Here is a 16,366-nt window from a genome sequence, read left to right as displayed (position 1 = left end):
GTAAGTAGGTGAAGTGACATTAAACTTGGAGAACCTGCTTAGGAAGGCTGGTCTGAAGCTGACCAGATGGAAGTACTGTTGAAGCAGATGTCACAGTCCCAGTTGCTCTCCTCAGTAATATCATTGCCTGGAAAAGATGTCACTGCTAACACAGGCACCCAAAGCCCCAGCTGGTCCATCCAGGGGGCCTGAATTTTGGTGCAGTGCAGCAGTTGTTTACAGAAATATCCACAAAGGCTTCTTCCTTGTACATTCATGACAGGAAGACCTGCAGAGACTTATTTAGGCACAGCAACAGTGGGATAGTTTTGTTATCATAAAGCATGAACACAGTACAATTTAGTTTGCTTTTTTGATTTACAACTTAGTCAGAACTTGTACACAGTACTAATTCAATTTAACTGTCCTCTCATTTACTACTTTTATTGTTATTTTTACTCTAAGATACCAAATCTTAACTTCTTACTGTAAACAGTGCTGGTGTGCATCAGTGGTTTTAGATAAGGTTGTAGCACAATTGCCATATGCATAAAATTAATGAGGATTTATTTATTCAAAGTGGTGTTGTTTTAATTAGGGCCATTTGCATAATTGTAGCTCTAGATTCCTTTTCAAATGGCTTGGTAACCACAAGCAATTATGACCTATTTCTATCTCCTGATTAACTAAATCTTCCAATTCAGAGAAACAGAGTTTACTTTTTGTTGTGACTTACTTTTTCAGAGTGACTAATGACTTTGCTACCTTCATTAACCCATACTTCAAGTGCTTCAGACTGTCCCAAACCTGCCAAATAACATCACTGATGAAAGATATAGCTATATATCAAAAGGAATATATTACTATCGTGATTTAACCCCAGACAGCAACTAAGCACAACGCAGCCACTCACTCACTCACTCCCCCCCCGACAGTGGGATGGGAGAGAGAATTGGGAAAAAAAACCAAAAGTAAAACTTTGAGATAAGAACAGTTTAATAGAACAGAAAAGAAGAAACTAATACTGATAATAATAACAATAATAAAATGACAACAACAACAACAAAACAACAACAACAATAATAATAATAATAATAATAATAATAATAATAATAATAATAATAGGATTGGAATATTTCCAAGCACTCAAGTGTAAATTCACTACATAAGAAAGCCTGTGTGAAAAGACTGTTGAGTAACAGGAAACCTCTGTTGTGAAATAACTCTTAAAACATTCAGAGAAAAGCTTTTTCAATTATTCACAAGTTACAAGTGAGCAGGAGTTATTTGGGAAAAAAATGCAGGGAACATGTAGATCAGATGGGGAATCAGAAAAGAAAGGAGGGGAAAAAAAAGATAATAACACAAAGAAGAGCAAAATACTATGAATTTCTGGTCAATGTAGTTGCAGAAAGGGGGGGGGGGGGGTGGGAGAAACACTCAGTCCTGCAAATGAACATATTACAATAAAATCTTGATCTACCTTGAAGCAATGATCACCTGTAATATAGCATTGTTTCACTAACGTAGTATAATTTTATGGTTTTTTTTCTGATGTAAAATCACTTGGCAGTGGGTTGTAGAAAGAGACAGAGAGGCTCTAGAGACAGGAGAACAAATGAAAAAGGTTTGATGACTCAGTGAGAGCTGTTGCTTTTATGTTAATTTCTATGACAGTGTGAAGGTTCTTGACAAGGACAGAAACTAGGCTTTAAAACAAGGCAAATTTTAGTGTATAACCAGATGATTCTATAACAAAAGGCAAACATGCCTCTTCTTTCTTCTTTCATTACTGCTGTAGAAAGGAAAGAAATGGACCTGGCAGATGATAATGAGGTCAGGCACTCCACACCTCATGAGCTGTGTGTTTGCTGAGTTGCAAATAAGATATGAACTTGCACTCTTTATCTACTGTCTTCAGCGACACAGACAGGTTTAATAGTTCAGAATTTTCAATTTAATCTCTACACACATAGAACCAGAATTCATTTATAAGTAGTCTAATGGTCTGGAAATCTGCTATTAGACTCTTTACACTTGTGATTAAAATAATAGAAAAATTCAGATGTTCACAGAGCACATATTTTCCTTTTCTTTTGCTGTAGTACAAACATGTGACAACTTTTATTTTAGAACCATCTGGATAACTCAGAGGTCATTAGTGATAGAATCACACTCATGCTATTGGCAAATAAAATACATAGATCCATTGGTCTGAATATAAAAAAAGTAGCAACTGGACCATTTTAACAACTAGAAGGTATGAACAAGTTCTGTTCTTACAAAGCTGAGGGGTGGATGATTTAAGAAGCATAACATATGTTGCCTCCAGGACAAGCCAAGTCCCTGATCCTGGCTAAAAATAGTGCAACCCTACAAGTTCAATGAGATCTGAAAGGTGAACAGAGTTCCTGCAACAGCAAACAAGGAAAGGAAACTGGGTCAAAAGGGATACGGGTGAAAGGGGTGCTCTCACTTTCAGCAGAAGGGGATACGTGTGCCCCTGCTACATATTTTATCCACCAAACCAGTCCCAAGCTACTCCTTCTCTTGTCACCCAGTTGTGAAGTGGTAATTTTGCAGTAGTTTGCAGTGTCAGCCTAACAATTACACCAGTTTATGTCACCTTATTGCTGCACACAGAAATGCAAAGCACCTTACACAACTTGAAGAGAGGAGGCTTTCTATGTAGGCGCTGCTAATTGCACACAAATCATTTATGCTGCTACTCTAAATTAGCCTGTTTTCAGTGTAAAGTTTTATGATGAAAATCAAAGTCTCCTATTATTGCTTATTTGATTTTAATCATTTACATGTATACTTGGACTGCAGCTTGTGCAAATACATTATTCAGGGAAAAGCAGCTTATTTCTATCTCCTCATTTCAGAGACTTGATTATTTTTCCTTTCTCTTCAGTTCATGTCAGTTTGTTATTATATTCATTAACACATTGCCAGAACTTAGGAGCTGAAACATCCATTAATCAAGAGTTCTAACAGAACATTAAACTATGCATGCACCAAAGAGAAGACTTTGCAGCTAACTTGTTTATTACAATCTAAATTAAGTTAGATGCTAGCTAGAGCTATGCTCAGTTCGTTGTGAGAAGAGAGGAACAAAGACAAGTAGAAAATAAAAAAGGGGCCTCTGGTCCTTTGAGACTAATAAGTCAGAACTGTTACATCCCTGGAAGCCACTGATGTTCTGACACTAACTACAGAAAAATTAAGCTTTCTTCCCAAGAACAGACCATTCATAGATAAACATGCCCCTATTAGTATTACCTTGGTTTGGTTGCTATTTTGTGCGACGTAGCTTCAGACCAGTTTTAGGCTTTCTGTATGGTAGATGAAGCAAAAGAGTAAAGCCTTAGACTGACATGGAGATAGTAGCTCTCACCTACGCTATGTGAGATTTCAATGTTCTGACAAAAGGATTTTTAAAGGACAATATTTAAGAAATTAATTCCTGCTGCTAATAATACACTTCCTTTTCCCTCTCTTTTTGTATCCTTCCTCTCCCCTTAATTGTAGCATGCTGGATTCAGCACATGCTGAGGTCAACAGCACTCTGAAATAGTAAGGTAACAGGCCTGTTTAACTATAAAGTGTAATCTATTCTATGATGCAATAGCTCTTTTAACCTGCTGGTAGCACAGACTCCTTCCAAAGGTGATCTAAAGCCTTTATCTTGTGATTTGGATAGGAAAGCATTTGTATTTGCCAACAGCTTGGACCTGTTTGAGGAATGCCAGCTACCATTGCTGCGTAGCCTTCTCCCCTTGCTTCCTTTTTCCTCCAGAAACTTTGTAAGGTGGACCAGGTGGGTTTTAGGAAAAAGTTCACAATTTAGCACTTAAAACTGCTTAAGCAGCTCAGGATAAGCATCCTTCATGATTTAGCCCTGCCAGGTATAATTAGAACTGAAGCTGTGAGCAGTGGCTTTCTTACAAAATGCTCCAACTCAGTGTTAACTCTAGTTTATAATATTAATTACAGTGTGCAGAAAGGATAGTGTGAATGGGATAGGAAGAGAAGAATCCAGCACATTGTATTCACATGTGGTTATCCTCAAAGTGAATATCCGTTGTAGGGATTCACCATCTCAATTCCCAATAATATAGCAAGCAGCACTTAAATCAAGAAAGGGGAAAAGCATGTTTTTTCCTGCATTGCTTCACTTCTATTTCTTTTGTCAAGTCTATAAATCCAACTGAATGTAGACCAGACTCTGTATAAAAGTCTACAGAAATACTATTTTGGTGTGACATACTCAGTTTCGGGGAAGGGTGGAGGGGGGCAGAACTTATAGCAAAATTTTTTAATGATCATACTTCTGGATGTCTATGACCAGTGACTGCATAAACACAAATCCTTCACAATCCCTCTTTCTTGCCTTATGGCAACCTTTTGTCTTTTTCTAAAGCACATCTTCCTTACTTGCACTTGTACACTGAAATGCTGTTTTTCTGGAGACTGAATGCTACTTTTCAAGCTTTCTTTTAATGCTCCAGTTTTAATGCTGTTTCAAAATAAAAGATCAAGAGCTTCCAAAAAAATTTTATTGCAGAGTCTGCTCTGTCTTAATTTGAAAGAGGAACGTAAATTAAAGACTAAAATATGCAGACAGACATATCAATCCTTATTTTAGTCTGATAATGGCATAATATTTACTATTTACTGGGAACTATGATCAATGCCATCAGATTTCATTTGATTTTTCTGTTCTTGGATAATGGAGGTAGATTGAATTGAGGAGCACAAAAGATCTTTCACAACCATCCTTAATCTTTTTGTCACAACCAGAGTTGAATGAAGCAACAGCTTTTTACAGCAACTTTTTCTCACGCTCCACATCCTCCTGCAACCGGAGTGGCTATTTCAATGTTGCTTTGACCAGCCACTTACTTCTGAGATGGACATAAACTTGTTATTTTGATGTAGTAGCATGCTATGTTGTGCCCTGGTACATAACCTACCAAACAACAAGAGTAAGGGGTCGAGGTTCAAAACAGTCCTATTAGGTTTGATAGTTCATTGCAAACCGATTCCCTATAAAAATGCAGATAATTTCTGATGTTCTGCCACAAGTACATAGCTAAACTGACAGCATAATCACATATTCGCTGATGCAAGGAGATGGACACATATATACCTAAGCATTTGAACAGCCAGAACAACGATGGTTAATTCAGGTGATAAATACCTAATCACATGCATTAATAGGAAGGGTGGGAATAAAACACATCTCTTTTGACAAAAAGTCACTTTAAATCATGAGAAAACACTATTCCATTTGAAAAGACAGGAGGAAGAGACACTTTCAAGAGGAGAAATATGCTCAGCTCTTTCCTTCTCTGTCACGGTCCATTCACGGTCCATGGACTCGTGATGGTTCGTTTGCTACGATCTCGAAAGTGCAAAATTAAGGTGACCAACACCAAAGGGGATAGCAGTAATCACACAGTGAAACTTTATTGTATTGACTGTAGGGAGGCACACGATAGTTAGAGATGGGCGAAAGAAGGGACAAAAGTAAAGTTAAGTTTAGAGAGAGGAGAAAGAGAGGTTATAGCTACCACCACTGATCTCAAGACGTCCTGGTCCCGGGTCCCGGGTGCAGCTAATGCTGCATCATTGATCGCCGTGGTTCTTGATGGGGAAGCTTCAAAATTCCGTTGTTCAGAAGTCATCTTTTATGCTTAGTAACACACCTTGCTCCGTCTCTGCCTCAGGGGTCTCCACCCTTTGCAGAATACAGTTATCATATCTCTGCCCTTCTCGAGCAAGGCTATCACGCAGGCGCAGGGTCAGTGTCCGAGGCATGGTAAGTCTTGGAGGCGGGCAGCCTTCGACCAGGAAGTGTGTTTTGGTATTATAATAGAGCAAAGTTCACCTAAAGTTCATGATTTCTTCATCAATGTTATGGCAACAGTTGCAATCCATCCTTTTTGACAGTCTCTAACGGCTCCAGCCAGGTACCTTCCAGGAACCTTGTACCACACATTCCATCCTTGGGATTGGTCGCTGTGCTCCAAACAGGCCGTTGTCAGGTAACGTACTGTTCATGTTCCTGATGACAATGTTGAGACAATGCTGATTTTCTGACCGACTCTTACATTCTGTGAATATTGTCACAGAGAATATTTTCAGAAAATGCTATCATAATGATTTTGCAATGTGCCATACTCATGAAGAATATTCTCATATAAAAACAACACTGAATTTTGAGAAAGAAAAATAGAATTTACAGGGTAAGCATGCTGAATTAGTTATATGTATGAAGACGGATTGAGGAAAAGAGTGGAAGGTCCAACATATAGTAAAGGTAGAGCTGGATATTTGTATTCTGTACAAAACTGTGCATTCAGTTGTTATCAGGAAACAGTATTAGTTGTATGCATCTTCACCCGTATTTGTGGTCTAGATGTACAAAACTTTGCTTCACTTAAATTGTAAGTCATAGAATCGTATCATAGAATAGTAGACTAGCCCAGGTTGGAAGGGACCTTGAAAGATCATCTGGTACAACAGTTCATGGGAAAGGGATCCTAGATGAGATTATCTAACACTGTCCAATCTCATCTTGAAAACCTCCAGTGATGGGGACTCTACCACTTCATTATGGAGGTCGCTCCAGTGAATGGTTGTTTTTACTGTAAAAAAATTATTTCTTATGTTGAGATGAAAAGTCTCCCAGTGCAACTTGTACCCATTGCCCCTTGTCTTCTCCATATGGCTCCTTGTGAGAAGAGAGCCTCCAACCTCTTTACAACCACCGTTTAAGTACTGGAATACTGTGAAGTACTAGAATACTGTGATGTACTAGAATACTGTGATGTACTGGAATACTGTGAACTCAAACCACTCTTTGCTGAAAGACTAAACCAAAGATTTATCTACTTTAAATGTTTTACATACATGGAGTATATCTATTTATCTTAAGAAATGCATTGTTCACTATTTATTGATCTTTTTAGTTATGATTTTTGTTAAGATACCCTTTAAAAGAATATTAGAACTCAAAGAATACAAAACCAAGACTTTTTAAAAAGCGAAATATGACCTAAATCAATAAAACTTTTTTTCTTTTGAAAGCTCATTATTTAAAAGTGTATTGAAAGTATTTAGTCATTGAGGTATTGTTTGCCTCCACCAAAATAAAGGTAAACATTGATGTAGGTTTTACTTAGCCATCAAACCAAGTGGCATGCTACAATCAATACCAGTTGCGTCTATCTGGACATGCAAATGCTGGTAATCTGTTGTATATAGATAGGGATGATTTAGAGAGGTTGACATGGGAGAAAAACAGAATAAAATCATAGAAAACCAGTGTTCTTAGACCAAATACTGGAAGAGTATTTTTACTTTTTTTTTCATTAAAACTCTAAATATCAGATAATTAATCTTTAACATCAGCTGCATGACTTCTAAGTTTTAGCAATCTCTAATCTTTTCTAAAGGTCACCTTGATGATTTCTGAGATTTAGTACTTTTCTGGGATGAAAATATAGGAATTATTGCCACGAGTGATATTGCTCAAAAGTCATTATAGTTCTGATGCCTTCTTTAATAGTGGAACATCAGGCAGAAGTTGCTTTTACTTTCTAAATTTAGCTAGTCAAGAAAAAATTTGAGGATTTATGGTCATTTCAGAGCTATTTTAATCACTCTCAGTATCTGCAAGAACTCTGAACTCTAGATATTTTTGTGGGATAATTAAAAACAACAGCAGTACTTCAGAGCTCCTTTCTTCTTTCTTATTTATGTCTTTATTTATGATGTGTAAGCAAAAGACTTTGCCATCTGGTTTGATCACTTTTACCTCTGAAAAATAAATGAAAATTAATAGCTGTTCTTTGCATAAGCTTTCAAGTCTTGAGCCTTGAAATCTCAAGGTCTTTTAGTCTACCAAAATACCATGGCATATGCAAATATTGTGTCATTAGCATATGTCATTTAAAAAGAAAGATACCACTAAAATAGTTTCCTAATATCTTGTGATGGATATAATCTAAAGAAAACCATATAAAATGGTTCGCAAATGCTTTAACTGTCACACTGTCAATTCTTAAGAAGAGTGGTATGATACTATAATACATTAATGTGGCAGGATGACTGTATGTTGGACTGAAAAAAAAATCTCAAATGCTGCTTTTCATGGTTACGCAAATCAGTGAACCTTGATTGCCTGTGACAATCCAGTTTGTATGGTTGTTATTCAGTAGATGTTCTTGTACCTTGTATACTGATATTATACTAATATAGCAGTCATTAGGTCAAGACAGTAAAGCACATGTACAATCTAGTTATTTTGTAAACAACCCAGCATACTAACTTTGAGGACTGCTATGCTTTTGGTTTTGTGAACACAAAGCTGTTGCAGACTATAAGCAAGAAGGTAGTTTCTCTGGTAACATTTGAAAGCTTAGGAGGATTAAAAACTCTGAACTATGTACAAAACCAGTAGGGAAACTACAAAGCAACAAAATCAGCTAAAGAAAATATTATTCCAGGGAGTGGTACTCTGTTGTTGTTGTTGTTATAATTATTATAATCATTATTAAAGACTGTGCATAAAGTGTTCTTTAAGGTTTTTTTTTCTGTTTATTTATACCCAGCTTAATCCAATTGAGTGTTTATTAGGCTCAGTCTAAACCCTTCACTGAAGCTCAGCCTAGCCACCAGTAACACTATTCTACAACAGGAAACACAACAGGAAAACCTGTGTATAGATGATCTGTGGGGAGGGAAAGGGTGGAGAAATAAGAAGGAAAAGGTAAGAAACCCCACAAATGAAAAAGGAAAAAGGGCTGAATTAATTCACATTTTCCCAACTGTTCTGTTTCCTTGAAAGCATAGTATAACTACAGTACAAGAAGGCTGGCTGTGGTAAGGTCATTACAGAAAAGTTAATGTCATTGGGATTCAGCTTCAGTTCTGCTACGCCTCCTACATGGCTTTGGGAAGGTCTGGTGCACAAATTATTCAAACATGGAGCTGGCAGCTGCAGCTTTTCTGTTTTAACTAAAATACTTTAACTGCACCTGAGTCCAGCCTTTACTCCCACAAAATCCTATAACAAATGGCATGGCCCAATAAACGATGATAAAAGAAGGAAATACAAAATGAAGACAGTGGAGGAAAGGACATGGTAAACTACGTTGCTGAGAAAAGGGTAGGTTCAAGCAGCAAGCTGAAACTGTAGTAGAGATCAGTAAAGATGAGTTGAACCATGAGACTGAAAGAAAGATTTTAGGTATCAACGGACTATGGATCAGGCCCTTTACCTCTTTCCAGGAAAAAGAACCTTAAAGTAGAAGTCTCTAATTTCTTATTCTTCCAGCTGGACCTTCTTGGTGGGGAAGCACAGGCTGAAGTGCTTGGTTGCGCAGGTGCCAAAGCAGTGTCATTCTTTCCATCCTGGAAAAGGTAGGAAAGTGGGAGACTTGCACACACCAACGTCAAAGATGGTTGCACAGTTCTTATTATTTTCATGGCCAAGTTTTAAGATGTCATCACACATTTATAGAAGACAGCATATGTCCTGTTTGGAGAAACATAGCATTTTATTTTAGTTGAGTTGAAATGTTATAAATTTGGCAATGGGAAACAGTTTTTCTCTCACACAAGTATATGAACAAACAAGCACTTAATCACTGTATCAGAAGCTCTAGTTCTTATTGTTTGATAGCATTATGCCTAAGGCACAGGGGAAGGCTCTACTGCAAAATAAAAAGCTTATCTGCACGGAAAACTAAAGCTATTGTACTGTACCTTGTAGCATGTTATTACAGGATTGTTTGGCACAGGTTTTTTGGTAGCGGGGGATGGTCTGCAGGGGTGGCTCCTGTGAGAAGCTGCTAGAAGCTTCCCCAGCTCTGAGTCGGACCAGGCTCTGGCCCAAGCCAACCCAATCAGTGACGGTGGTAGTGCCTCTGGGAGAACAGATTTAAGAAGGGGAACCTGCAGTGAGTAGCTGGATTGGAATGTGAGAGGAACCCCTCTGCAGATACCGAGGTCAGTTCGGAAGGAGGGGAGGAGGTGTGCTGGAGGAGGTTGATGCCCCTGCAGCCCTGGTGAGACAGCAGGCTGTCCCCCCCCAGCCCGTGGAGGGGAGTGGGGGAGCAGATGCCCACCTGCAGCCTGGGGAGAGCCCATGCCAGAGCAGGGGGATGCCCCCAGAGATGGCTGTGACTCCATGGGAAAGCCCACGCTGGAGCAGCCTGTGACTGAAGATCAGCCCACGGAAAGGACCCCCACCAGGGAAGTCCAGGAAGAACTGAAGCCCGTGGAAAGGACCCACGCCAGGGAAGTCTGTGAGGAACTGCAGCCTGCGGAAAGGACCCACGTTGGAGAAGCTCGTGTGAAGGACTGTCTCCTGTGGGAGGGACCCCACGGTGGAGCAGGGGATGGGTGAGGAGTCCTCCCCCAGAGGAGGAAGGAGCGGCAGAGACAAGGTGTGGGGAGCTGACCCCAACCCCATCCCCTGTTCCCCTGCGCCGCTGGGGGGAGGAGGGAGAGAGAACCGGGAGTGGGGTTGAGCCAGGAAGGAGGGAGGGGTGGGGGGAAGGTGTTCTCAGGTGTGGTTTTACTTCCTAATATCCTTGGTTTGATCTGATCTGTAGGAAATTAAACTGATTTTGTTTCTTCCCCAAGCTGAGCCTGTCTTTTGCCCATGACCATAAGTGGTGAGCAGTCCCTCCCTGTCCTTATCTTGACCCACGAGCCTGCCTTTATATTTCTCCTCATCGCATTGTGGCCGGGGGGGGAGAGGAGTGAGCGAGCAGTTGCGTGGTGCTTTGTTACTGGCTGGGCTGAAACCACAACACGTGTACATTGAGGAGAGGAATCAGTGGCCCAGTATTCCAGGCAACAATATCGAATAAATGTTATGAAAACAATAATACAGAACATGCAGATTTAACAAACAAACAAACAAAAGACAATGCTAAAAGGCAAGCCTTTAACCTGCTGCTAACATCACCAATGGAAGGTGCTTGAAAAAAATGAGAATTGTAACATAGTAATTTGCATTCAAGCGAATATAGCCCAGATCAGAAGAGACAATTCCATCTAGCATGAATAAAACAGTGTGAGATTACAGGTCAGTTACACAAATGCAAAAAGATGTCCTGACTTGGTACAGGAAGATAAGAGTGAGTCTGGGTGTTTCAGCTGCACACTGCTTTCTGTTTGTATGTGTGTGTATAAATGTCATTTTTTTCAGAAGAATCTAGTATGCAGAACTGGATCTAAGCAGCAAAGGCTTTTATATAACTGCTTCAACTGCAATGAGTGCTGAAGAAACAACATACAGACTTTGGTGTACGTAAAAAAAGAGGGTGGATAAGTTTGCTCAATGTTTTGTGCTTTTCAGAAGCATGAGACAAGAATCCAAGCACTTTTTTCAATGTAGGGAAAAAGTACACAAAAGAACCTCGATGACTCAGAGGACTTGCTTAAAGTTTCCATAGGCTAGAGTATGCCTTGAGAATACTTGGCAGGGAAGGAGATAGAAAAATCTCCTTATAGCGTATGCCTATGAAGCTCTGCAATAAGAATAAAAAAGATCATAGGATCAGTTCTTCAGGACCATGATATAAACCACAAAAGACAAGTACCTCTGTGTGGAGTTTTATGAAAATATTTGTTTTGGTTTAGTACAAATTCAGATGAAATGAGCATATTTGTTAGAGATTGCAATATTTAAAGCATGGCCTGTGTGTTTGCCTTTTTGTCACCATTGCAGTATGTTTGTTTTGTTCCTTTATCCCTTAGCACCCATTGAATGCATTATTTTGAACTTCACTGAATAACAGATTTCATGAGTATTGAACTTTATTTCTAAATGCATCTAGTAATAAGGAAAATAGGTTTTAGATGGGGAGAAGGATTGGAACATAAGTTGTGCTTTCCTTGGGAAGGAAGAACAGAAACATCTAAACACTGAGACATAACATAATTTCCAAAACCCTTTCCATTTTAAGTTCTATATGTCAGTTACCTGGTCTCCTTGACAAAGGTTAAATTTCAGTTTCTTTAGCACGTGTCTGTATAAGCTACTTGCCTAACCATTTGCTGAAATAATTTGTTTACGCTCTTACCTTAATTTTGTGTAAACCAAATAAACAAGCTACACCTGGACTGCTTTTAGGATTTCACTTCAATGTTTTTAATGTGCCCTCCACACCTAGAATTAAGACTTTCACAGATGAGAACTGCCAGGCATTTACTCATGATTATGTGGTATCCAATACAGAATATATGGAATATAGCTGGCAAGCCTTTCTAGCTGTGTGTTGATTATTCTGCTTATAACTACTTTCATCCTCAATTAAACTTTCGTTCTGAGACTATAGATTGATTTTAATCTCCCTAATCAAACACTATCGTACAATAATTGTTCATTATGATTGCAGAGCATCTTTACAACATCAGATTTTCAACTTATATGATTTTCAACTTTGTCTTAATTGCCTAAGTTAATTAAATTAAATGTGGATTAAGTTACCTTAGCTAAGCTGATGACATACAGATTTACTATTCTTTCAATAAGAAGGTCATTAGCATTCATTAGGTAAGCCTCATGATTGCTTTGCAGTACGACATTGATAGATGAGTGCATATCACAGGTTGTCTGAGTGTAAAGAAAATGAAGCATCTAGTGGATACCTATACTTTTAAGGTGTAGTACATGATCAGAACACATTCTTTTCAAGACTTAGACATGGATGAGATAGTACCATGGTGACAATGTTTTCTAATTCCCCTCCATTTTCATTTTATTTGAGATCTGATTTTCTATACTAAGTATTTATCTTATTGTTATATTTGAGAGCTTAGTTTTGCCATTTCTTAAGGGAACACACTTGAGCGCTTCATTTTCTTATTTCTTAAGGGAATATTATTATTTACTGCAATGTACAGCTTTGATCAGCTTAGGAATAGCATGTTTCATCACAGTGGGATGAACCCCATGCAGCTGCAGCAACATTGAGTATAAGCTGTACTATCTAGAACCTGAGCAGCAACAGTGAAATGGCCTTCACATTTCCCTCATTGTTGCTGTGCATAAAACATCAGAAAGCATCAGGAATGATGTCGAAATCACAGATGACTGGATCTAATGCAGTTAGATGAGGGCTTGTCATGCATCAGCTATGGCACAGTTGAACTCTTGGTTTCAATTGGAGCTGAATGCAAAGAGAGGTTAAAATCAGATTGGTCTTACAGAAATGAGAGATGAATGTTTCTTCCACACAGAGCAATCAGAAAAGTGAGGTCTGTGGAAAGAGTCAGGATTGGGGTGGGAAGGGGATTGAACTCAGAGATATTGCAAGGTTATACAGTGACTGTCCTATTAAGGGGACACAGTGTGTTTTAATTCTACTCCAGCATTAGGCTGAGGTATCCTCACAAAACAATTTTTTCCTGGCTTTCAATGTTATAAGTAAGTAAATATATAATTTATTACTCATGTGTAGTACGTTGCCTGTTCTGAGATGTTTGAGATGTGTACTACTGTCTTTGCAACAGTAAAAGACTCTTGACCCAAATTAGAATTAAATTGTTAGTAGATTTTAGATAGTGTGAAGTTGCGGTTTAGACACTGCCCAGGCATGAAACATTGCACAATGCTTCCATCTGTAAATCTGATGATGGGGAATCTGTATTTAACCCTGATGATATTAGTCCTTATTTACAGTCACTTGCGCTTTGAGGAAACACAGATAGGAGTATGGGACTCTGCATAACTGTGACTGATACCAGTAAGAATTAGGTGGATATTTTCAGCTTCCACCAGTTTAACTCTACGAACCAAGGCTTCAAAAATTATTCTGTTTTATTCTCCTACTGTTTTATTCTCCTCTGTATTATTCTCCTACTGCTCTAACAGCCTTGTAAAACAATGAAATAGACTCCTGATAACTGTTGAGCATCTACATTTAATTTCTGGTTCTTGGGGGGGATGGGGGAGGAATTCATTTGCCTTCCAAAATAAAGTACACAGAATGGTGACAGGCAGGCATACTGCAGGCATGTGTATGTCAGATGTTGGTAATGGTCTCTCCTCAAAAGTGCAAAGCTCTGTACTGTTTAATATGCCTTTCATCTTTTGAAGATCTGTGCTCTGAGTTTTCAAGTTATGTAAATTTTTAGCCACTTTGTGGCTTCCCTACTAAACACTTCTACAAATCATCTCCTGGAGCAGATCAAAGTACTTGTGATGTATGCTGCAAAGCCCAGTTTTAAGTCATTTGTCAAGACTCCTGTAGAAGCGCTGTGGCAGAACAGCCACAAGACATTGCTCAGCTGCTTCAGCTGAAGCATCATTCTTTCTCCTTGCTTCCTCCACTAGACTGAAGAGGTGTTTGCCACATTCACTGGTAAACTCTGGGTTATTCAAAAAGTTAACCCAAAGTATATAGACAATATCATCCTGGAGTCAGCAGTTCTGATGTATTCTTAAAGCAGGGCAGCCTGGTTAAACTAAATGAGAAAGGGGTTCAGTGATAACTGGACTGTGTGTTTAAAGACTGCATGATAATCTTCACAAGCAAGATAGATGGTACTGCTTTTTGGCTTTCAAATTGTTCATTTTCAAGCTTCTGAGTGCTTTGATTTATACCCTTAATTATTAAGTTTGAACATAAAAAAAAATATTGCACTTACAAAGAAATGGATGGGTAGTATCTTATGTTGCTGCTTTGATATAGAAGTGCCTAAAATATAAAATTTCTCACATCTTACCAGGCATCATGGTCAAAAATCCAGTAAACTACTGGGAAAGTACTAAATATAAGAGTTCTGCTAACACTAAAAGTGCTGCAATATGTATTTGTTGTTTGTATATATAAAAATGCACTTTTCCAAAAGCAATTAAACCTTTCCATAATCTTTCTTTCTTTAAATATTTATAAGACTGAATATGCGTCATTTCCAATTAACTTCCCTGGGTTACAATGTTTACAGGAAAAATGCTAATTGCAGCAATATCCACAGAAGTTTCATATATGTGTCACATTTTAATTTCAGAGTGCAATTTTCTGCCACTATTTATTTGTTGCACATTTATTTTTTTACCAGCTGATTTTGAAAATGTTTCAGTGTATGAGAAATTGTTAAGTTCATATATATATATTTTCAGAAATCTATAGGTGGACCTTGAACAAGAGTATCTTAAATAGAAATAAAGATACTAGAGTCATTAGTAGATTGTGAGGAATGTATGCTTCTGGAGATAAACTTAATTGCCAACTATCTGCCTAAATAGGCATTTGTATTACTTCCTAGACAGGAATAGGTGTGTTTAGATTAGCTAAGCAGTGAGCTATAGGTGCAAAATATAAGTATAGATTGTGCAAAGAGAGCCCTTTGCATTAAGAGACACAGCACCTCCATTCCCCAATGAGGAAGAAGTTATCTCTGTAGGATGGGGAGGCATTATTTGATACACTGGCATGTCTGACTGTTTCTGTTCATAACTATTTGAGCTGCCGAAGGAACCTATATAAAAATAAGTGTTTAATTCTGTTATATTAAAATCCTGCAGAAGGAGCTTAGTCACTGAGACAAACACACAAGTTTCCACCACTTAAAAAAGCTCACCAGTCCAATGAGGAGGGGCTCGACTACTGTTGAGTCTTGTATTGATTCTTCCATATTGATTCTATTAAAGTTCTATTTAACTGACTCCCAGACCTAGGCAATCTTATTAGAGGACTAAAGAAACAAATTATGCTTGTTTTCAGTGATCATTTTCACTTTCTCAGATGCTCAGATACCAAGAAAGTATCCAAATCAGACTTAAATAAAATACAAAAGTAGACCTAGTCTGGCAGACCTGAGTTACTAACTATTTTTAAACAGTAAAGTGATATGTCTTTTGAAGATATAAAAAATAGCGAACTGTATGCTGGAATCATTTTTTTAATACATTTCTAAACATATCCTGGAAAACACCAGATGTTCTGTACCACATATTTCTCCCTCAAAATTAGAGGGATGGGATGTAGGTAGATAGAAACCTAGAACAGCCCTGGTTGGAAGGGACTTTAAAAGATCATCTGGTCCAACATTTCATGGGAAAGGGATCCCAGGTGAGATTATCTAGCACTCTGTCTAATCGCATCTTGAAAACCTCCAACAATGGGGACTTTACCACATCAAGTGGGGAGGACATTCCAGTGAATGATTGCTCTTACTGTAAAAAAATTCACATGTTGAGATGAAAAGTCTCCCAGTGCAACTTGTACCCATTGCCCCTTGTCTTCTCCGTGTGGGTCCTTGTGAAAAGAGAGCCTCTGACCTCTTCATAGCCACCCACCCCTTGTACTTTCAGGAGGCTCCTCTTGAATAACTCCCAGCACACAAAAGCTAC

The 16,366-nt window shown here is 38.4% G+C and overlaps 1 pseudogene; it reads right to left on the bottom strand.

Annotated features, from left to right (window-relative positions):
• LOC138683905 (uncharacterized) overlaps nt 1–5,805 on the bottom strand; it is a 108,521-nt pseudogene extending 102,716 nt beyond the window's left edge.
• Between the last annotated feature and the right edge of the window lie 10,561 nt (nt 5,806–16,366).

The sequence above is a fragment of the Haliaeetus albicilla genome, chromosome Z, assembly GCF_947461875.1.
Source record: "Haliaeetus albicilla chromosome Z, bHalAlb1.1, whole genome shotgun sequence".
Classification (NCBI taxonomy): Eukaryota; Metazoa; Chordata; class Aves; order Accipitriformes; family Accipitridae; genus Haliaeetus; species Haliaeetus albicilla.
Note: the sequence above shows the minus strand (reverse complement) of the source record. Positions and strands in the feature narration are given on the sequence as shown.